General features: G+C 39.6%; 1 protein-coding gene across 18 annotated transcripts in view; it reads right to left on the bottom strand.

Moving 5' to 3' along the window:
- Positions 1-25019, bottom strand: part of LOC140488060 (bifunctional heparan sulfate N-deacetylase/N-sulfotransferase 4-like) — a 905491-nt gene that overhangs the window by 325524 nt on the left and 554948 nt on the right. The window contains exon 1 of one of the 18 annotated variants that reach the window (XM_072588706.1): positions 22605-22621. The exons of the other annotated variants lie outside the window; for them this stretch is intronic. The gene's annotated coding sequence lies outside the window, so the exon portion shown is untranslated. Of the gene's footprint in view, positions 1-22604; positions 22622-25019 lie in introns of those variants that run through there. 18 annotated transcript variants of the gene reach the window in all.

Raw genomic sequence — 25019 nt, 5'->3', positions numbered from 1 at the left:
CTCCCTCACCAATTAAGGTGCCACAAAATATCCCAGCTCCCAAGTTTCTGTTCCTTTTAAGTTTATAAATACAGAATGCAGTATATATTTCCTTCAGGTTGTAATGCATAACATGGTCATCAAAGAACTGTTAAACAAAGCTATCTCGATTAACTTGTTGAAGCAGAAGGTTAGAACAAACATCTATCCAATCCAACCATCTATCCATTACCCCTCACCCCAATCCTATCTTTTGCATATAAACTGACATTTTTCTAGCTATCATCAGTTCTGAGGAAGGGTCACCAGACCCAAAACATTAACTCTGATTTCTCTCCACAGATTCTGCCAGACCTGCTGAGCTTTTCCAGCAATTTCTGTTTTTGCTTCTGATTTACAGCATCTGCAGTTCTTTTGGTTTTTATTTATCCAAACTGCATGGCTTTGACAATACTTGGGGATGCTACTGTGCCATTAGTAGAATTATCGCTGTGCTGTAGAATGAGAGCATTATGTACCCAAGAATTAATATATAATCCATGGATTGTTCACAATGATCTGAATAAAACTCATGTAAGAAAATTCTATGAAGATTTCCCATTTAAAACAATATTATCATAAAATACAATGTGAATATGTTTATCCAACAAAATTAATGAGAGCCAGGAATCGTTATGCCTCCTCATAATAAACCAAGACCACCTATCGTAAAAACAGATTTTCAGAAAAATAGAACATAGAACATTACAGAGCAATACAGGCCGTTCGACCCTCGATGTTGCGCCACACTTTGAAACCAATCCAAAGCCCATCTAACCTACACTATTCCAATCTCGTCCACATGCCTATCCAATGACCACTGAAACGCATGTAAAGTTAGCGAGTCTATAACCGTTGCAGGCAGTGGGTTCCATGCCCCTAATACTCTCTGAGTAAAGAAACTATGTCTGACATCTGTCCTATATCTATCACCCTTCAATTTAAAGCTATGTCTGCTTGTGTTAGCCTCACTGTCCACCCGATCTAACCCTCCGATTATCTTGTATGTCTCAATTAAGTCACCTCTCAACCACCTTCTCTCTAACAAAAACAGCCTCAAGTCCCTCAACCTTTCCTCATAAGAATTTCCCTCCATATCAGGCAACATCCTAGTAAATCTCCTCTGAACATTTTCCAAAGTTTCCACATACTTCCTATAATGCAGTGACCAGAACTGCACGCAATGCTCCAAGTGTGGCCGCACCAGAGTTTTGTACAGCTGCAGCATGACCTCATGGTTTTGAAACTCGATCCCTCTACTAATAAAAGCTAACACACTGTACGCCTTCTTAACAGCCCTATCAAACTGAGTGGCAACTTTGAGGGATCTATGTACATGGACACCAAGATCTCTCTGTTCATTTGCACAACAGGATCCTTTCAATTCACCCAGTACTCTGCATTTCTGTTACTCCTTCCAAAGTGAATCACCTCACACTTTTCTGCATTAAACTCCACTTGCCACCTCTCAGCCCAGCTCTGCAATTTATCAATGTCCCTCTGTAACCTACAACATCCTTTGGCATTACCCATAACTGTACCAACCTGAGTGTCATCCGCAAATTTACTAACCTATCCTTCTGCACCCTCATCCATATAAAAATCACAAACAGCAGTAGACCTAAAACAGATCCTTGTGGTACACTACCACGAACAGACCTCCAGGATGAACATTTCCTATCAACCACCATCCTCTGTCTTTTTTCAGCTAGTAAATTTCTGATCCAATCCACTAAATCACCCTCAATTCCATGCCTCCGTATTTTGTAAAGTAACCTACCATGGGGAACCTTATCATATGTCTCACTGAAATCCATATACACCATATCAATGGCTTTACCCTCATCCACCTGTTTGGTCACCTTCTCAAAGAATTCAATAAAGTTTGTAAGGCAGGACCTACCCTTCCCAAAACTGGGCTGACTATTCCTAATCAACTTATTCCTATCGAGATGATTATAAATCCAATTTCTTATAACCTTTTCCAGCACTTTATCCACAACCAAAGAAAGACTCACTTGTCTATAATTTTCAGGATTGTCTGTATTCTCCTTCTTGAACAAGGGAATAACACTTGCTATCCTCCAGTCTTTTGGTACTATTCCTGTAGATAATAACAAAGTTCAAAGCCAAAGGCTCTGCGATCTCCTCCATGGCTTCCCAGAGAGTCCTAGGATAAATCCCATCCAACCCAGGGGATTTATCTATTTTCACACTTTACAGAACTTCTAACACCTCCTCCTTGTGAACCTCAACCCCATCTTGTTTTGTATCCTGTGCCTCTGTTTTTTCCAGTGTGAATACTGATGAAAAATATTCTTTTAATGCTTCCCCTATCTCCTCTGACTCCACTCACAACTTCCAATTACTGTCCTGGACTGGCCCTAATCTTACTCCAGTCATTCTTTTATCCCTTCTTTCCCTATAGAAAGTTTTATGGTTTTCCTTGGTCCTATCCACTAATAACTTCTCATGTCCCCTCCTTGCTCGAATTACCTCTCTCTTTAGGCCTTTCCTGGTTACCTTGTAACTCTCAATTGCCCTAACAGAACCTTTACATCTCATCTTAACGTAAGCCTTCTTGTTCCTCTTGACAAGAGATTCAACTTCCTTAGTAAACAACGGCTCCTGCCCTCAACAACTTCCTCCCTGTCTGATAGGTACTTACTTATCAAGGACACACAGTAGCTGTTCCTTGAATAGGCTCCACATTTCTATTGTGCACATCCCCTGCAGTTTCCTTCCCTATCCTATGCATCCTAAATCTTTTCGAATCACATCGTAATTGCCTTTCCCCCAGCTGTAGCTCTTGTCCTCCGGTGTATATCTATCCCTTTCCATTACTAAAGTAAATATAACTGAATTGTGGTCACTATCACCAAAGTTGTCATCTGCCTCCTAACCTAACACCTGGCCTGGTTCATCACCTGATACCAAATCTAATGTGGCCTTGCCCCTTTTTGGCTTGTCTACATACTGTGAGAAAACCCTCCTGCACACAATGGACAAAAACTGACCCATCTAAAGTACTTGAACAATAGTATTTCCCATCAATATTTGGGAAGTTGAAGTCCCCCATAACAACTACCCTGTCACTCGCCCTCCTATCGGGAATCATGTTTGCTACCCTTTCCTCTACATCTCTAGAACTATGCCGAGGCCTATAGAAAACTCCCAGCAGGGTGACCTTTCCTTTCTTGTTTCTAATCTCAGCCCATACTACCTCAGTTGATCAATCCTTAAACGTCCTTTCTGCAGCCGTAATACTGTCCTTGACTAACACTGCTACACCCCTACGTCTTTTACCATCTTCTATGTTCTTGCTGAAACATCTAAATCCCAGAATTTGCAATAACCATTCCTGTCCCTGCTCTACCCATGTCTCTGAAATGGCCACAATATCGAAATCCCAGGTAGCAACCCATGCTGCAAGTTCACCCACCTTTTCCCGGATACTCCTGGCATTGAAATAGACACACCTCAAACCAACTTTTTGCTTGCTGGTGCCCTCCTGTGGCCCTGATTCCTTATTTTGGATGTCCCTACTCTCAACCTCCTCTATACACGAAGTACAATTTAGGTTCCCAACCCCTGTTGAATAAGTTTAAACCCACCCAAAGAGCCCCACCTACCCCAGAAAGAGCACCAATTATCCAGGAATCCAAAACCCTCCCTCCGACACTATTGTTGTCACCACGTGTTCAACTCCTCTCTCCCTCTATTCCTTGCCTCACTAGCACGTGGCATGGACAACAAACCAGAGATAACAACTCTGTTTGTCATAGCTCTAAGTTTACATCCTAGCTCCCTGAATTTCTGCCTTAAATCCTCATCTCTCTTCCTACCTATGTCGTTGGTGCCTATGTGGACCATGACTTGATGCTGCTCCCCCTCCCCTTCAAGGATTCTGAAAACATGATCAGTGACATCACAAATCCTGGCACCTGGGAGACAACACACCAACCTTGAGTCTCTCTCATTCCCACAGAACCTCCTATCTGTCCCCCTAACCCTGGAGTCCCCAATGACTAATGCTCTGCTCCTCTTCCCACTTCCCTTCTGAGCAACAGGGACAGACTCTGTGCCAGAGACCTGTGCCCCATTGCTTACCCCTGGTAAGTCATCACCCACAACAGTGTCCAAAACAGTATAGTTGTTATTGAGGGGAATGCCCACAGGGGATTCCTGCACTGCCTGCCGGTTCCCTTTCAGTCACCTGTTGGGAACCCAACTAACTTCTTCTTTTACCTGAGGTGTGACTACCTCCCTGTAACTCCTCTCAATAACCCCTCAGCCTCCCAAATGATCCGAAGTCCATCTAGCTCCAGCTCCTGTTCCTAATGTGGTTTTCGAGGAGCTGGATCTGCCATCACATTGTCTGCACATTTGGATTCATGTTCAAAACACCTTTGTAATAAATTCAAACCTGATGTGTTGGGCAAGTTAGATATACTGAAGGTAAATACATGAAAGATAAAGTAATAGATGATGTTTTAATGGAGTTAGATGAAGCAGGGTAGGACAAGGCACAGTTGGACTATGAACAGCACTACAACCCAGTGGGCCACTAGCTGCACAGAGTTCTTCTTCAATATCAATGAAGAAGGCTGCTGAAGGTCATGCGTGTTGTTTCATATCACTGGCCACTCATGGAGAATTAACTTAAATATGCATGGCATCCTGCAAAATATTAAATCCCATCGAGTAATGTATTAAAAAATGCAGTTGGACCGATATATAAATATTGATATAGAAACTGATGCGTGGTTAGGAGTGATGGTCGGCAGAAGGATGAGATGCTTCTGTTATTAAAGCTTGTTACTGCACGGGCTGGACTCATTGGCTGACATCTTCTATGAGAAGTCATATTTTGCTGGATCTCCTTTCTGCTGAACATACAGCTGTTTGTGAAAGAGATTTCCAAGAATAATGATGCTCTGAAAGCAAACTAAATCCTCCTCAATTCTGGCTTAAAGTGAGATTCCTATTTTTAATAATTTAGTTCTAGATTCTCCCACAGGAGGATGCAGGTCTCAGCCTTCACTTCAGAAACCTTCCTGTTTCACCCCTCATCCTTCTAAATTGGATCCAACTTGCTCAACCTAACTTCATGAGACAGCCTTTCATCCCAACAATCAGCAGAGTGCACTCTCACTTTCGGAAAGGAGCCCAAAACTGTACACAGTACTCCAGTGTGACCTTATCAATTCCTTGTACAGCTGTAGCAAGTCTTTCCACCTTTAAATGTTATCCCTCATAGAATAGAGACTACTTGCCTGCTTAATGACTTTCTCTACTTGTATATTGACTTCATGTGATGCATGGACAGGGCACCCAAACCACTACATAATGCAGCATTGAGAGTGGTACAAACAGTATAGGTTCAAATCCAGCACTGGCTGATGTTACCATGAAACACTCTCCTTCTGATCTCTCTCCTCACCTGAGGCGTGGTGACCCGACAGAGTTTGTAATGATTACTCACAGAATAGACTAAAAGAATAAGAAGCAATGAGGAAATATTTTGTAATATTTGCAAAAAATTTCCAAAATTGAAATCATTTTGACTTCTCTCCTGAATCTTCCCTTGAGCATTTACATTTTGCAAGCATACATTGAGCTATCTCTCAGTAAAGAGATCGCTCAGGTGCTGCGAGTTCCATTCTGTAAATGTATGCAAAAAGTTAAGTGCTGCTAATAGGTTCATCCAACAGAAATAGCATTTATCCTAGGAGATTCCCAGCTATAATGTATTGCTGAACCAAGGTCTCCATACATAAAAAGAACTCTTGACATTTGTTTTCACCATTTCTTACTTCTATAGTTTCAGAACAGTAAATGCTTTTGCTGATTTTCAGAAATGTATCACTACTTACATCGATTCACATTCCTTAACCTTAGAATAATTCTCCCTTAACTCTATAAACAGAGCAGTGAAATATTTCAACATAGAAATACAGCAAACCTCTTTTACTATGGTCAGTAATATTAAACTCATTACCATATGAGCTAACACCTTCAGGCACAGCGAAATGTCCTTCAAAATCGCAACCAATCTACGATCTCAAAGTCCCTGCCAGAAAATTCATATGTAAATTTCATAGACTGTTTAATCATGTCAGTAATCTGTTGAAAAGATGACTTAACCATTTCCTTTTTAATTGAGAACTTCACAGTATTCTGAGAAAATGATCAAAGGGAAAGCTTTATGAAATGGATCAGTGAACACCAATTTAATTTGAAAGATGTGTGACAGGATTATACCTTACCCCACAAGGACAGGGAGTTATTTACATCTTATCCTATCCCCATCTCAAACCTATTTCCTTCTTACTGCAAATGTAACATTTTCTAACGAGAGTTTTATACCCTGTGAGCAAATAGAAATAGGGCCTGGAATTTTTCATTATCAATTTAATAGGATCCCTGGAAACATTCATGCAGAGGAGCTGTTCAATCTTATACATTATAATAATTGGCATTGATGCCTTATACAGTTGTGGGAACATAGAGTCAGATGGATATATAGGAAATATGAAATTTGGACCCGCACATGGTATAGCAAGTGTTTACTATTAACACACAAGCTATTTAATAGCTAACAAGTTTCACTGCATATGTCAGGTATAGACAGGATAGATCAAGTGAATCCTTAGAAGAGTATAAAGGAAGTAGGAGTATACTTCAGAGGGAAATCAGGAGGGAAAAACATGAGATAACATTGGCCAATAAAATTAAGGAGAACTCAAAGGGTTTTTACAAATATATTAAGGACAAAAGGGTAACTAGGGAGAGAATAGGGCCCATCAAAGATCAGCAAGGTGGCTTTTGTGTGGAGGAACAGAAAATGGGGGAGATATTAAATAAATATTTTGCATCAGTATTTACTGTGGAAAAGGATATGGAAGATATAGGCTGTAGGGAAATAGATGGTGACATCTTGCAAAATGTCCAGATTACAAAGGAGGAAGTGCTGGATGTCTTGAAACAGGTAAAGGTGGATAAATCCCCAGGACCTGATCAGGTGTACCCGAGAACTCTGTGGGAAGCTAGAGAAGTGATTGCTGAGTCTCTTGCTGAGATATTTGTATCATCAATGGTCACAGGTAAGGTACTGGAAGACTGGAGGTTGGCTATCGTGGTGCCACTGTTTAAGAAGGGCAGTAAAGACAAGCCAGGGAACTATAGACCGGTGAGCCTGACCTCAGTGGTGGGCAAGTTGTTTGAGGGCATCCTGAGGGACAGGATGTACATGTATTTGGAAAGGCTGGTTAGGGATAGTCAACATGGCTTTGTGCGTGGGAAATCATGTCTCACAAACTTGATTGAGTTTTTTTGAAGAAGTAACAAAGAAGATTGATGAGGGCAGAGCAGTAGATGTGATCTATATGGACTTCAGTAAGGCGTTCGACAAGGTTCCCTATGGGAGACTGATTAGCAAGGTTAGATCGCATGGAATAAAGGGAGAACTAGCCATTTGGATACAGAACTCGCTCAAAGGTAGAAGACAGAGGCTGGTGGTGGAGGGTTGTTTTCAGACTGGAGGCCTGTGACCAGTGGAGTGCCACAAGGATCGGTGCTGGGTCCACTACTTTTTGTCATTTACATAAATGATTTGGATGTGAGCATAAGAGGTACAGTTAGTAAGTTTGCAGATGACACCAAAATTGGAGGTGTTGTGGACAGCGAAGAGGGTTACCTCAGATTCCAACAGGATCTGGACCAGATGGCCAATGGGTTGAGAAGTGGCAGATGGAGTTTAATTCAGATAAATGCGAGGTGCTGCATTTTGGGAAAGCAAATCTCAGCAGGACTTATACACTTAATGGTAAGGTCCTAGGGAGTGTTGCTGAACAAAGAGACCTTGGAGTGCAGGTTCATAGCTCCTTGAAAGTGGAGTCGCAGGTAGATAGGATAGTGAAGAAGGCGTTTGGTATGCTTTCCTTTTTTGGTCAGAGTATTGAGTACAGGAGTTGGGAGGTCATGTTGCGGCTGTACAGGACATTGGTTAGGCCACTGTTGGAATATTGCATGCTATTCTGGTCTCCTTCCTGTTGGAAAGATGTTGTGAAACTTGAAAGGGTTCAGAAAAGATTTACAAAGATGTTGCCAGGGTTGGGGGATCTGAGCTATAAGGAGAGGCTGAACAGGTGGGGCTGTTTTCCCTGGAGCATTGGAGGCTGAGGGGTGACCTTATAGAGGTTTATAAAATTGAGGGGCATGGATAGGATAAATAGACAAAGTCTTTTTCCTGGGATTGGGGAGTCCAGAACTAGAGGGCACAGGTTTAGGGTGAGAGGGGAAAGATATAAAAGAGACCTAAGGGGCAACGTTTTCACATAAAGGGTGCTAAGTGTGTGGAATGAGCTGCCAGAGGAAGTGGTGGAGGCTGGTACAATTGCAACATTTAAGAGGCATCTGGATGGGTATATGAATAGGAAGGGTTTGGAGGGATGTGGGCCGGGTGCTGGCAGGTGGGACTAGATTGGGTTGGGATATCTAGTCGGCATGGACAGGTTGGACCGAAGGGTCTGTTTCCATGCTGGACATCTCTGTGACTCCCAAGATTATACTGACACCTCTCACCACTCGTAGAAGTATGACAGATGAACAACATTTCACTGTGACTGGATGACTCCTGACCAGTCTCTTGCTCCCTGCACAAGCCTGACCTCAACCAAAGCCTTGCTGCCTGTCTCCTAACTCACCACCATGTCCTCTAGACCTGTCACCTTCCCTGACCTTGGCTGGTTCCTGACTAAACACCTCCATTGTAAAATTTGCCCTTTTGCTTTCCATCTTCCCCATGGAGTCACTCTCTCTAACTCCCCAATGTTTGAGTATTAAACTGTGCTCATCTAATTTTCGCCCCTTGTTTATTTTAATTGGTCTATCACCTGGGATTATGGACAGCTAACATTGCCCTGTCCTCTGAAATTCTTTTTTAAAACTTTTTCCACTGCTCTTGCGCTCTTTCTCACTTCAGTGTGATTTTTTAAAATATGCTTTCTCCAAGATTTTGGGAGCCTCACCAATGTCACCTTATACTCAGTCTCAGATTTTTCTTTGACAGCTCTCTCATTTCCTAAAGGCACTATGTAAACATAATTTGTTGTTGTTGACCAATGCAAATCCAGGCCCAGATAGACAAGATCGGATTATCAATAATATGTCAATCAATTATATCAGGTTATGTTCCAGCTCAACCCAATGGCCTTTCACTGCATCGACGCTACAAAAGCTATACCCATAGGGCCCATTAGCAGCCAGGTCCCCCTAATACCTTACTCATGCCTATTGCCATTTAGAGCTCCAATGCCACCTTACGCTGCTTGTGGTCAAGCAACCTTGGGCTCAACATTGTACATTCTAAATTGACATTGCCCAATGTGGGAGGGGGAAACTATTTCTGGAGGTTCGTGAAGAGCTTATGCCCAAAATGTCGACTCTACTGCTCCTTGGATGCTGCCTGACCTGACAGCAGCCAGCAGCTATTGACTACAGAGAACAGTGGAAAGTGAGGTCACAAAGGTTCAGGGTGAACCAGTTAAAACCAGCCCGAGGGTTCTGCATGGGTGAAGTAACAATCAGACTTTCTGGCACCTTGACTTACAGCCAGTGGCTGATGACATGCAATTTACACCACCACCCCCTCAAAACACTCATACAGCAAGACAACAGTGAAGGGTGTTGGCATGACACCACTGGGTGCTATCTTCAAATCCACTGTTCCTGAATAAAAGGATTTTGGAAAATTAAAATTAATAAATCCACTGTATGTTGGGCTTGAAGGGAATAGGTTTAAAGAATACTAGCTGGATTAAGTTATGAGGAGAGATTATACAAATCAGAATGTTATTAAACTGGAAAGGGTTAAAAAATGTACAAGGCTGTTATTGAGACTGGAAGATTTGAGGGATAAGGAGAGGTTGGATAGGCTAGGACTTTTTCCTTGGAGCGTAGGAGGCTGAGGGGTGACCTTACATGGGTTTATGAAATGATGAGGGGCACAGATAATGTAAATTTCTTCAGGGAATGGGATTCTAAAAATAGAGGGCATAGGTTTGAGGAGAGAGGGGAAAGATGTAAAAGGGGCTTAAGGGGCAAGTTTTTCACATAGAGAATGATGTGTATATGGAACAAGCTATCAGATGAAGTGGTGGAAGCTGGTACAATTATGACATTTAAAAGACATTTCTACAGGTACATGGATAAGAATGGCTTACAGGAATATGGGCCAAATGCAGGAAAATGGAACTGGCGAGTCAGCCTCTTTCCATACTGTGTAACTCTAAATCTGACCTGTTTTCTCTAGAATGTAGAAGGTTAAAGGAGGGGGAATCTGATCAAAATCTTCAAAATATTAACAGATAAACACAAAATAGATAAAAATAAATTATCTCCACTGGCTGGAGATTCTAGAACTAGGGGTTTGGTCTGAAAACAAGGGCCAAACTGTTCAGGGGAGATGTTAGGTAACACTTCTACATGGTTAAAAAAATATCACACAACACCAGGTTATAGTCCAACAGGTTTAATTGGAAGCACTAGCTTTCGGAGCGACGCTCCTTCATCAGGTGTTTGTGGAGGACGCAATTGTACACCACAGAATTTATAGCAAAAATTTACAGTGTGATGTAACTGAAATTATACATTGAAAAATACCTTGACTGTTTGTTGAGTCTTTCATCTGTTCGAATACCATGATAGACTCTAAACTGGTGTTGTGTGATTTTTAACTTTGTACACCCCAGTCCAACATTGGCATCTCCAAATCACTTGTACACAGAGAATGGTAGAGTTTGGAACTCTGTGCCACAAATGGCAGTGGATACTGAATTATCTATTAATTTTAAATCTGAGGTGGATAATGTTTTTGCTCAGCAAAGGTGTTAAAGGATGTGATCTCAGTGAACAGACTTGTTCTGGAGTCGGGTGGGGGTGGATGCAGAATGGCCTATTCCTGTTCCTCATTAGCCACTTCTTTTAAGACTCAAACATGAAATCTGGCACAAGCCAGGGACTTGTCAGCCAGCAGCTTCAGCAAGTTTGTCAGATGCACTGCAACTCCATGTGCAGGTGAGTGTGCCTCCTGTAGTGTGCACAGGCAGCAAGTGCAGTCATTAGCCATAGTCATATTTCTGCCACGTAACTTCTTATGATTTCTTAATCAAACACTTCCAGTGAGGACAGTGATTGTGATTTCTTTGAGTTCCTCCCTTTTTTCCATTTCCTGATATATTACTTGTACTCTCTATAGCAAAGATCAATACAAAATATCTGTTCAATTCATCTATCTTTTACTTATTTCATATTTTTAATTCTCAAGTAGTACTTTCAATAGGACCATTCTCACTTTGTTAACTATTTTCTTCTTTAAATATTTATTTTTAAAAAGGAACACTCTGCTTTAATTTTTCTGGCTAACCTTCTCTTTTACTTTAATATTTTTTCCTGTGCATTGAACTTTTGGTTATTCCTTGCTGTGTTTTGCATTCTGTCCAATTTTCTGACCTGCCATGTGACTTTGCACAATTACATTTTTTTCCCCTTTAGCTTAATATGACCTTTAACATTTCTAATTAACCACAGGTGGTGGCTCCATTGCTTGGAGTCTTTCTGACGTGTCTCTTAATGTCATCATACTAAAAAAAACATACCTATTTCAAGAAACAAAATCATTCAACAATTTGAAATTTCTTCAACCTATCTCTTATGAAAACAAAAGAGATCTTAGGTTTCACTGGCAGTGTCCCTAGCCCCTTTGTCACACTTCAAGACATGATTTCTGTGGAAGATATGTCACAATGGGTCAATCAAGTTAATCATCAATCTATAATTCCTCTGTTTGTGGCTATGGCAGTTTACAGGCGCTAGAGGCTGTCTTGGTTCGCTTGCAGTGTCCACTGGCTGCAGTTCAACAGCTCCTTATGTTCCAAAGGACGATCAGAAACAGATAAACACAAATATTTCTATTCCATAAGCACTTGGAGCTGTCAGTCAACTGCTCACTCAAAATGCACTACACTGGGAAATTACTACATTGCAAACAAATCCCATCACAGCTAATATTAACAGTTGTATTTGCTGACAGTGCAACTGTAGGGGGTGCACTCACAATACATGCAGTCACAGTAGTGTCACGGGCATAAGATGCCTGTTTCAAAAAATAGGAGAAGCCACAACACTGAGCAATATGACGATAATTTTAACAGTGCTGCACCAAAAAAAATCTTCTGGTAAATGTTTCTTCGAAGTACAAAGTTTTAAATGTGTAGTCTTCCTAACATTCTGGTTAAGATTTGCTGTTCTCACAGAATGTACATCTCAAAACATCATTAAAGATCTCAGATTCTTAATTTGCTCATTGCAAACCCTTGATCACCTCACTGACCACATCATTTAGCACTCTACTTGCTAACTCATTGACTGCTCAGTCCCAAATCCCTCCCTGACTCCCTACTGTTTACTTTTCTCTAGAGCAAACTCCCTATTCCTTGTGAGCTCTCGAGCATGTTCCCCATTCCCTTTGAGCTATAGAGCAAGCTCTCTTTTTCCTGTGAGCTTTAGAGTGAGTTCCCTGTTCCATACACGCTATAGAGTAGGCTCCCTTGTGAACCATTTGAGCAGATCGCTGAATGCTGTAGTGAGTGTGGTGGTGAATGGATCGACAAGTGGGTTGAACAAGTGGCTGGTGAGTGAATGCACAGCAATACCAATGGCTCACATGCCTGTGGGTAAAACAGGTGCTAACTCCTTGTTCCAGGTAAACAACAATGAAGTCAGTGATATCAACTTTCTGTTCCTGCATGGGAGATATAATGTTCATCAACACTTAAAATGCTTAGCACTTAAACCCACACATTTTGTTACATGGATCCAGTGGGTTTGTGTACATTTTAAGTAAACTTGTACATACTATTAACAATCCTAAAGGATACCTGACCCCTCCACAGTGTACATGACATCCCCTCTAAGGGTACCTGACCGTGTTCATCAAAGTATCTCATCTTTCAAGTGGGGCACCTTAGCTATCCAAATAAATCCACAAATTTATGGCCTGCTCTTTTATGGCAGGTCTAATATGAACATTCTGTGATCCACACTCGAGAGTGTGGTACTGGAAAAGCACAGCAGGTCAGGCAGCATCCAGCCACTTCTACCATGACAAAGAGACTGTCTGTCAGAGGGAATGGGCCTTGGACTGCAGTCTTACTTCTCATGCTAAAATGTGAATCTGTTTCTGATGTACATTTCTAAGTAAGTGATGAATCTTTGGTTACCGTTATGGCAAAGAATAGAAAATATTTCTCAAGAGGCACCTCATTTTACTTGGAGTTTGCATACTGTAATGTTGTAAAAATGAGTTTCAAATTGTTCACCTGTCCACAGAACATGTTATAACAATAAACCCTTTATCTGATGGGAAAGTACACTCTTAAATGATTGGGGTTCTGCATTTGCAGAACATGAGACATGATCAAGTGCAGCTCACAATATAATTTTGATCTGTGCGAGAGTTGTTCAATTAGTGGTGTATTGTAATCAAACTTCAGCCAGAATCTCTCAATTAACATGCTCAAGGTAAATACATCTAAATTGATTATATTATTTAGATAAGATTTTTTAACGGCAAAATTTCCAACAAATGCTTTACCGTTCATCTTTCATTATGGTTACACTCCATAAATGTACCAGTCAGGCAATGAACACTAACAGCTACCCCATCCTATTGATGTCTGCTGCTGTGGCATGTGAAAATAACAAAATATAATAGCATCTCCACCAAGGTCAGTATCCCAGCACCAAGTCATCCATTACTTACACGTGCATACACATGACACTGACCCAGCTAACACAGAGCCAGAGTGAGCAGAAACCCTGACACTTTTGTCTATATTTGTCAGCCACGGCTCCCTAGTTGGACTAGGTTAAATACCCCCAATCTCATATTCCATGAGATCCATCTGGCTGACTTCATTCCAAACACTTCAGTATCAGTTAAGAATAAAAATGCTGCATCATTCAATAAATAATTACAAATATTGTGGTCTTGTGCCAAATAGGTACTGGAATAAATGTTTGCAGTCAGTCAGACTTTGAGGTTCTATGTTTAGCTTATACTGCAAAACTCAAGCTTTTCATAATGTCACATTATGGCAACAAGACAGAACGATGAACAAACAAAATAATTGAAACAAAGTAAGTTTGGCTTTCTCTAGTTTTGTACTTAATCACTTAAAAACAACAAATGATTATCTTAAGTGTTGTTTTCCTCAACAAGACAGAGAGATTTGCTCTATTCACATACATATATATAGTTTCTGTACACCTATTGTATCCAATGTAGCTGAACAAAGGAGACATTTCTCATGTCTTTTCAATAATAATAATGCAGTAAAATAGTAATGTGCTTGAAACAAAACCAGAATAATCAGTAAAATGCTGTCAATGTATGAACAATTCTCGCTTGTATAATTTCATGGCCTCTTTATTAGCATATCATTCTCATGAAATGAGTAGAAACTATTGATTAAATGAGGAATATAGTTTCCAATGGTCCGAATTGATGTTCAACCTCAGCAGCTTAAGCTAGTTAAGGTCAAACATCCTTTAAATATTATTTTTTTAGTATTTTATAGCATCAATGTATTTTTTAGGAACCAAGAAAAATATTGGCATGCAGGAAGATGATTTTGCAGTGTTCCAATTAATACATCCTTAAAATCACTCAATATTTCAATTACTCAATGACTATGTGCATGACCATTGCCCTTCAGGTTCTTTTTAAATCCTTCCCCTCTCACATTAAATTCATGCCTGTTAGTTTTGGACTCCCCTATCCTTGGAAAAAGACCTTGGCTACTCAACTTATCCATGTTCCTCATAATTTTATAAATCTCTTGTAATTGAAGATCTCAAGTTGAAATTGAACTAAATAATAACACTGCAGTTTTGATGCTCATGTTTTCTGAATGGTTATTCTTAAGCAGACTATGTCATTCCAAGTTAGGATGAAATTGTCCAAAGTAAAGACAATCAGGAACTCAGTCTGGACACAAGTGCTGTGTGATTCATATTGCCAAAGAGGGGTGGAGTCTCACGAAATGCATTATAGGATCAGTTTACAAAGGAGTTTCTTAAGTATTACTCGCCCTCAAAGTCAGTCTCAGGCTACGAGAATCCAAGAGAGAGCTGAGGGAAAGAGGCAGATAGTGTCTATTGTTCATCTAGTAGAATGCATGCTCCCACGTAGGGTTAAAGAGACTGGGTTTGTGAAAATGTAAATGAGATTGGAAGATTCATCTAGCTTTGGCTCGAGGGAGGAATCTCCAGGATAACCTGAATATAAATGTCAATTTGGGGATTAGAAGTTATCCAGCTGAGAATGGATAACCTCACACTTACGTTAAACTTTATCTGCCACAGTTTTTGTCATTCACTTCATCAATCAATTTCCCTTTGTAATTTCACGCTATCATCTACACTGCCTACAATGCAGCCTACCTTTGTGTCATTGGCAAATTTGGATATGTGACTTTCTATTTCATTATCCAGGTCATTAATGAAATAATTTGGTAACTTGGGCTGTTCACAAGGGGTTTAATAATAAATAATCACCCTTAATTGACAACTTATGGTCACCTCGTGATAAACTCACTATGCTACTTGTCAAATGCATAAAACATAGACCGAGATGCTCCTGATGTAGAGATCAGCCTTGTTGGATTTCTCCCCCAATTCTGCTATTTATCGCATTATAACCTGAAAAATGTAGATGCCAAAAAGACTCAGCATTTCTCAAAGTTCTTTGTCTCTGTATTTCTGATGTTGCTTGAAACTGACCTTTGACCTTGAGGCTGATTACTCCTCGCTGAATTTTGACAGATACGGGTAGCAAGGCAAGTTTTCATTGTTATTTAGTGCTTTCTGACAGATGCCTAGTGACTTTGATGTTAATACTCCAAGATTGGCTTTAATTCTTAAGCAAAGGGATTTCCTATGTAGGCTCCCTTTAAAATCTTCTACATTTTATTTTGAATGCAGGCTTTTTTGAGCAATCTACTGCTGTAAAATGACCACTGTTACTGTAACCATGTCTTTTGGCAGCACAGACAGGAATTTACTCCAACCACTGGCATGAGCTTGCAAAATAGCTATTGGCGTCTATGACACATGCTTGTCATATTACTGCTGTGGTTATCTTCTTGTTCTGCAACCTCAAAAGTGAATGGCTTAATAACAGCTCACCCCGACTATGCCCTGGCTTAGCTTATCTGGGGCCTATTACATTATAGTAAGTTCTTTGGTGGATCAGGGTGGCATCACTGCTTCCTCATGTCAAGGTCTGTGTCTCCAAATCAAGGCTGCTGTCTATGCTCCTCACTAAATTGTACTCAACAGTCTTTATGGCTTCTCTCTCCTTTTGGTTGGCCTCAAAAGTATTGACCTGCAGCTTTCTAGTGCTGTTGAGATTTCTCTTCAGGCTTTTATTTGCTATCTCATGTCATTTCTCTAGATCTTGTCACCCCTTGCCACCATGTATCAAACTTATATCTGACAGAATGTATCCATGACCCAGTGAACATCAATAATCTTAATGAAGTCTCTACGTGTACAGTGGAGAACCTGAGTAGCTATCTTTGGAACCCCACACTCGGGTCTCAGTTCAATTTAGAATTAGAATTTAGAATTAGAGTTAGGTTTTATTGTCACATGTACTCAAGTACAAAGAGACAGGAGTACAGCAAAATGTTTGCAATGTCGCCATTCACAGCGCCATCTTAGTTACAAGGTACCTAGGTATAAAATCTTAGGTTAAAATGTAGAAAAATAAAGAAATAGATTAAAAATTCAATGTGATCAGATGACATGTCTCATTATTCAAATGCTCTAAGGCTATTATTAGTGAAGGTACAGCTACCTTTTACTCTACTGAATTCTGATTTCCACAATGTGTCTTTCTGATACTCCCACTCCCCTATGTCTCCTTTACCAATCCTCAGCAAAAGCTCAAAGCAGATTGGAAAATCAATGGTTCAGTCTTAATACCTCACTCTAAACTGTTTTGCTTCCTATTTAAAATGTGGTGCTGGACAATAACTGCTTATGCGAAAAGTTAAAACATTATTGATTTCTGTGAGTGCACTCAGACTTAATAGATACATTATAGGTGGAAAAATAATACCTGTTACATCCTGTAAAGGGAGCTGTCATGGATTTAGAAGTGGTGAAGGAAGGAGCCTGCAGGAATCATCATGCAAGCTCACTGTGTGAAGGAGTGAGATGGAAACAGGTGGAAAGTTGTGCTGTTGAAGCAATTCTTATCAGCAGAGAGAGCAACAGTCCTAGAGAATGTGACCAAAGTAGATTAATCAGGGGTCAGCTTGTGGGAGAAGGTGGACCCATTAAGGTGACAACTCAGGTTATTTGTGTGCATGCCAGAGAACAGTTCCAATGAAGATGCTCAGCCATTTTCTGGCTCATTTCACTTCCTTTTAAGCTCGGAGGACCAAGATTAAAATGCAACCAGCCCTTACCATCATTCCCCCCACCCCCCTCCCCCACTCCTCCTGTTAGCAATGTGTTTACAACACCAAAGATAAATTGTCATGAACGAACTCTCAAATTGGAATTTTATCAGAAAGGTGAAAAAGGTATGGTGATCTATGGAAACATTTCATAACTTTAAGCAATTATTTTCTAATGCTGGAACATTTATTCCTCACCTGCCCTGTGATTTCCTGACACTGACACTAGAGGGTAGATTTTTAAGAATTCATCCTCCCAAAATGTTGCTTTGTGACCAGGATTTGTGCCTTGGGAATTTGGCCATGGAAGTCAATGGCTCCTACAGGATTTTCGACCCATTAATTTAAATAGATGGAAAATCTTGCGGAGCCTGCAATATACATGTGCTGAATTCCCAAAATGCCTCCTTGGCATGTGAAACTTTATGCTGGGAATCCAAATTCATCAAATCTATCCTGGGGCACTGACATCCTCACCTTAATGAGCAAACTTGGAAAAGAAAACAAGAAGAATGCTAAAAATAGTCAAGTGTTCTGCCCTTGGTTACAACACAATTATATTTGATCTCTTCCTATTTACTTAAAAATAATTTTTATGGAGGACGTTACAAAAGAATAACTATATAACATTACTATGTCAAGTAGCTAGACTGAAACTGTCTTGGTAACTGACAGCAGAAAGATGCACCACTGCATCTATGAAAAGCCCTGATTATCAAGTTGCTCCACTAAACGTTTGACAAGTACTCATCAACTCACTACAAAAGAGTAAAATTTTCATAGAATTAAAGCTAAAACAAAAATGTCAACTGGTTTGATGACTAATTTTTCACATGCTTTTCAGCAGCTGGGATATACCTCCTCTTTGAGTCAGCATTCTACAACTTTCCTTTCACTGGATATCAAAATAATTCTGAATGAACACTGACATATTGTGCAGCCAAGTAGCTCAGAGACAAATGCCAAAATGCAGGGTGTAATACAGGTAAAAGATTGTCAGAAAGCCTGGTCTGCATCATACAATTACTTTCAGGATTCAAGGGAAAAAGTATTACTAAAATTTGTCTTCAAGAGAAGGAATGGGCGAAGGGGGGTCTTTGACAGGATAAACTGCAAATGGTTTGGGGAAATGTCAGATTTAATGAACCAAATGGCCTTTTGTTTTAATTAGATATTTACTGGACAAAACATGAAAAACAATTCATTCCTGTAGACTGAAACATGCAAGGGCATCATTTGACTTGTCACTTTGATTATTTTGGTGATGCAGTGAGGATGTTGTTTGTGGTTTTGCTACATTCCTCCACATGACTGCACTTCAACTGGTGCTTCATTGGATGCAAAGTGCTTTGGGACATGCTGGGGTGTTAAAGAAGCTATATAAATGTATTTGTTTATTCTTTCACTTTTTAAGAGAGGAGGATTAAAAGACATTAAGAGAATGCAAATTCTTCAAGGTTAATGTTTGTTGTTTGCTGAAGTGCGGGGTGCATAGTTTGGCAGGGTTGGAGGGTAAAGGTAGTTGTGGATAGGGCACTGGGGCTGCAGAAGGGTAAAGAGCCAAGTGTTCATATCACCACAGGACTTGTGCCTGCCCTGTTTTAAAGTTACAGCAGCAGATTAGGAACAGTTGCCAAGGCAAGTCCCAGTCAAAAGAATAAAAGAGTGTGAGTAAATCAGACAGGTCTTTAAGTGTATTTTATCAATTAATAGGATCACGGCTGTTGTTTTTTCTCAACTGCATTTTCCTTCTTCCTATTTCCCTTGATTGCCTTGATGTCCAAAATATATTGATCTCAATCTTGAATATACTCAATGACTGAATATCTACAGTCCTTTGGATAGAAAATTCCAAAGATTCACAATTCTCGGAAGGAAGACATTCCTCCGTATCTCATTTCTAAATGGTCAATTTCGGACATCTAGCATACCCAGCATTCTGTACTTTGGTTAAATGTCTGTTAAGCTAGAGCTGTCCCCCAGCACCTCAGACTTCCCTGTTACCCTTCACCAGCCAAACATCATTTTTTTTTAGCTTCCCTCTAACCCAATGTTGTCAACTCTCCAATCCTTTCTCTTGTTCAACTTTATTATTCTTCACTGTCCCTTTATTAGGCTGGAACTTTCTTCACAAAGTTCAACTCCCTCCGTTCTGTTCCCTACAAGCCTTATAAGCTGACCTCTTTCATTGGACATGAGTTCAATGTAACAGTTCAATCTCTTGCTTCCTGGTCCACCAAAGTTGCCCATATGAGAAACATGATTTCTACTCACTATAAATTCACCAGAAAGACAGCCTCACCAGTTTTAATCAGTTGTGAATCAGAAGGCATGCATTTCTCTTTTGCTGCCAATTTATTTGCAACGGTACAATTTAATTTGACGACCATATGTTTTATTGAGCATACATGACATATTGACATACTCAAAATCGATTCCCCATTGAGGACGACTTGCCACCTCTAACGTATTGCCAACTAACTTCTCAATTTTCATTTCCCTCCTGGGAAGCTGACAATTAAAGTTCCTGCCTGCCCCTTTCCCTTCGTCCTGGAGCTTTGCTGGATTCCACCTACATTTTCACTAAAGCTCTGTAGAACTGCAATCAATGATCGTTCCTCTTATACTCCAAACCCTTTCCTTTAAGCACCATTTCCCTTCAAATAGCTTCATGTATCTGCAAGTTAACTTGCTATCCCTTGCATGTAAGTGTAAACAAATCCCTATTCATGCCAACATTGACCTTCTCACCTTTTATAAATATTCAGATTTTATAAATATTCTCTAAATAATGTTCTGTCACATTTTTGCGAAGTTATTCAGCCTATTCATACCCATTTGTATCCTCTCTGCATCTTCCTCACAAGTTACTTTCATCTAAAACAAAAACAAATTGCTCGAGAATCTCAGCAGGTGTGGCAGCATTGTGGTAGGAATAACAATCAGAAAGATGTTATGAAACTTGAAAGGGTTCAGAAAAGATTTACAAGGATGTTGCCAGGGCTGGAGGATCTGAGCTACAGGGAGAGGCTGAACAGTCTGGGGCTGTTTTCCCTGGAGCGTCAGAGGCTGAGGGGAGACCTTACAGAGGTTTACAAAATTATGAGGGGCATGGATAGGATAAATAGACAAAGTCTTTTCCCAGGTGTCAGGGAGGGCATAGGTTTGGGGTGAGAGGGGAAAGATATAAAAGAGACCTAAGGGGCAACTTTTTCACGCGGAGGGTGGTACATGTATGGAATGAGCTGCCAGAGGATGTGGAGGTGGCTGGTATAATTGCAACATTTAAGATGGGTATACGAATAGGAAGAGTTTGGAAGGATATGGGCCGGGTGCTGGCAGGTGGGACTAGATTGGATTGGGATATCTGGTCAGGATGGACGGGTTGGACCGAAGGGTCTGTTTCCATGTTGTACATCTCTATGACTCTATTTCTGAGCCTTCTTTGTATCATCACTATTTGGATATGTAACTCGCAGTTCTTTCATTGAAGTCAGTGAAATATATTGTAAGTAGCTGACACCCAAACATTGATCATGCTGGCACCCATAATGATTATATCCTGCCAATGTGAAAAAGATCCACTTATTCCTAGTATCTGCTTTCTGTCCATTAATCAATCCTCAATGTATGCTAATATATTATCCCCAGTTGCATGAGGCCTATTATTAAACATAATAACACATTTCAGTGTAATACAGTGGCACTGCATGATTTGTTTCCAAAAGCATTTAAGTAAAATATTTTCATGAAATCCATTCTTCTTTCAATTTTTTAAATTTAGCAACTTACAACTAGCTCAATCTTCTGACTTCTCTTATGACATGCATTTACTTTGAAGTCATAAGACCAATTGTGTGCTGTGGATTTGCTGTTACATGCACTCTTCTGGCCTTCCTGTCACCCGACCAACCTATAATTATTGCCATTTGGTCACAGCAGGAGAAGTCTAGAGTCTGTGCTCTTTGCTGGAGTTGCATTTAAATGAATCATTAAATATATCCTGCCAAACGTTGTACAGAAATTGCTCTTATAGTTGAGAAATTGTCTGTGGTTACATGAATTAAAATGAAAAGTTTATATTGCAGCAAGTTTTATACTGCAGGAGTAATAGCAGCATGGTTTTACTGATGTTAAGATATCACTGTGGAAATTACCAAGCAGCATGTTTCAGAGACTCAAACATGTTTAATCAAGCAACAAGATTGCTGTAGAAGGCTCAAAACTCAATTTTCTGCATTTGATGACACCGCAATATAACTAACCCTTATTTTGTGATTTACCAGTAAATTAATGTACCTAGTAAGTGTGCAAGAACAATAAACCGAAACATCACAAAGAAACTGTGTTTACAGACTAAAATATTATCTGCAATATAAATCCCTTTGTCACAATGGAAACTGAATAAAATTTGTGCTGCAGACTTACAAATGACCTGGGATCTACTTTCAACATTACCCACATTCTCAGCTTGGTTTTGCACTTGTAAATAAATCTGTGGTGAATATATAAAATGAAATGAAAATCTAAAGCATTTTTGCAACACATTGTCTCCCCATATTACCAGTAATTTCGAGAAATTTTGGCTACAGTCCTTGCAAGTTCCCAATGAACAAAGCTGAAAGCCGGGAGTAAACATTTCATGTAAAACTATTAAAAGATTGTGAATAAGGCTTTCATTGTCAATAACAAACTTGAGACCTGAAACTCCTTATGTAATGAAAATGGAATATCTGCTGTAACTCTAATTAACAACATGCCATTCAAAGTGCTGGAACACATGGGTTTCAAACATAAGATATCTGAGAATGTGATTTCACTCGTGAGTCATTATCAACAGGAAATCTTTTTTTTCCCCATTTGTTTCATTTTGGCATTTCACCAGAGAATAACTGTGATTAAAAACTTAACTTGCTTGTTTTGAACTTTAGCAGACTTAACTTTCAAGGCGACTTAGGCGGCTGTATGCAATATGGTGAGAACTCTCTGCAAACATAATTCACCAATAACAGTGAAACACAAGAAACACAAAACTTACCATTTAACAATACTCACTTGCAAAGAGGTCAATTTACATTGACCATTTCTTGATTGTAAACTTCACTCACAAAAGGTGTTTCTATGAAAAGTATTGTTCAGTCAAATATGTATATCCAAAAATTCTTCTGCTTACAGATGGTATATGATGAGAGATAGCCACGTCAAATATGCTTTGTTGTTTTATTTTTAGACTCTTGGTTTCGTTAATTTACATTATTACACTTTATTTATAAATGCAACTTAGGCAGAAAAAAATAAGTGACAGCAGAAATCAGTAAACGTTTCCTTCTCGCACAGAGTGAAAGTGGAAGTGTTAATATGAGAACGTTCATGTTTCCAAAGAAGTTGTGTTTTTACATCCTGTCAGTGCTGCATGACATAAAGGTGCAGCATTACAAAGGCAGACAATTCAAGCATTCATTTATATTTCCTGCCCTGAAGAACTACTGCAGATTGAACTAAAGCTATTACCATCCTAACTGTGAGAATTTTCAGTCAATTTAAAACCCCAGCTGAATGTGCTAAATGAATTGTGTATATTTCTTTGACCTGATTCAAAGTAACATTTATCGTTGGTGTCTCAAAGACATGAAGTAGAAGCTGGGTTCTATAGTTAGGTACTAATAATGAACAAGTATGTGCAGAAATGTGTGAAGTTGAGTAAAGCACTGATGAGGTAAGCAGCATTAGAAGAGCAGTATAGTGCTTAGTTCACAATTTCTAGCTTGCAAGTCAAAAGTTCAGGTCTAGCTGACGTAGATTTGCACCTTACATTTGCAGTGAATGGACAGTGTTAGACTTGGCTACTATATTACAAGGTGCAAGCTTTCCATGTGGATGTTAGTCAATAGCTGTTGATATCCACGTGTTTGCTCTGCACTAAGCACTCTTCCTTCAGTCTGATCATTCTATGATCTCTGTGGCACTTATAGGAATGTGTGTCTCCTGGGACAAACTGTTGTCTTAACCAGATAAACAGCTATTTATCATAAAAGATGGAAGTAAGACCTGCATTTACATGATAGTTTTCACAATGTACATGATTGGCTTTCATGATACCCTAAAATGCCGCACAGCCAATTAAGTATATGTGAATGGATCACTAATGAGATGTAGGAAACACAGCAAGGTCCTAAATGAATAAGTAATCTATCTTTTCTGAATGCAGTGTTATTAAGGACAAACGGAGGAACTCCACTGACCCCCTTCAAAATAGTTCCATGGTGACTTTGTGACAAATTGAGCTTTACATCTCTCAGTTTTAATATGATGGCCATTTGAATTCAAATTATGAAATAATTCTACAGGGGTAATCGCTTCTGCTTTCCCTGTTGCTATTCTTCTGTAATGATAACATTTAGCAATATAATCCATTTGCCATTTAAGGAGAGGAAAAGTTGTGTGTGTTTATTCCTTACACGAAGATGGATCCTCTCTCTGAAATTAATTCAAAAAACAGCTATTCATTGAACAGAGGTTTACAAACAATGACCTGGTTTCAGGTACCACTGCAATGGAAACACATAAGAATCAGAAGCAAGACTTGTCAATTCAATGTTGAAAAATAAATCTCAGGACACTTCACAGAAGCATAATCAAAAATAAAATTAAAACAGAAGTATATAAGGAAATATTAGAAATTGCCATGACAACACTTCATCAAAGAGAAGGGCACTTAAACAGCATAGGGAGGTGAAAAGGCAAAGGGAATATAGAAGACGATCCAGATTGTGGATCTAAGGTGACTAAAGGGATAACCATCAGTGATTGGCTGGAACAAGGCTATGATACATAAAGACCAGAGGCAGAAGAAGTGAGTATTCAGGGAAATAGGGTTGAGCCCTGGAGGGCTGACAGAAAAAGTCAGTTGTGACAGTATAAAGAGATTTTTGTCAATGTCGCTAAAACAAAGCTGAAAGTCATCATTCCCACCATGGTGAAATTATTCACAAGTATCAAAAAGTTGTATTTTAATTTTAATCACTTGAAGGAAGGAAGCAAACTTGTACACAACCCAAAAATAGGTGGAAAGGCAAGTTGTCAGAGAGATACCAATGACTTACAGTGAGATATTCATAGATTAAATAAGTGGGCAAAGTATAATATGGGAAAATGAGTAATTGTTCACTTTGGAAGAGAGAACAGAAGAACAGAGTATTATTTAAATGGAGAAAAACTGCAGAAAGTTGCAACACAAAGGGACTTGTGAGTACTTCTGCACTAAACACAGGAAGCTAGTACATGGATACAGCAGGAAATCAAGGAGGCTATTGGAATGTTGGCCCTTATTTCAAGGGAAAATGATCTAGATAATTACAGTAGAGGAAGGTGCAAACATCTGTGGAGAATAACGGTGCAATGAGGCTAATTCGTATTGATCTAACAAGGAATGAGCATAGACTTAATTATTCAAGTGGTATCCTCATGGCG

Source organism: Chiloscyllium punctatum, chromosome 1, assembly GCF_047496795.1.
Source record: "Chiloscyllium punctatum isolate Juve2018m chromosome 1, sChiPun1.3, whole genome shotgun sequence".
NCBI lineage: Eukaryota > Metazoa > Chordata > Chondrichthyes > Orectolobiformes > Hemiscylliidae > Chiloscyllium > Chiloscyllium punctatum.
Note: the sequence above shows the minus strand (reverse complement) of the source record. Positions and strands in the feature narration are given on the sequence as shown.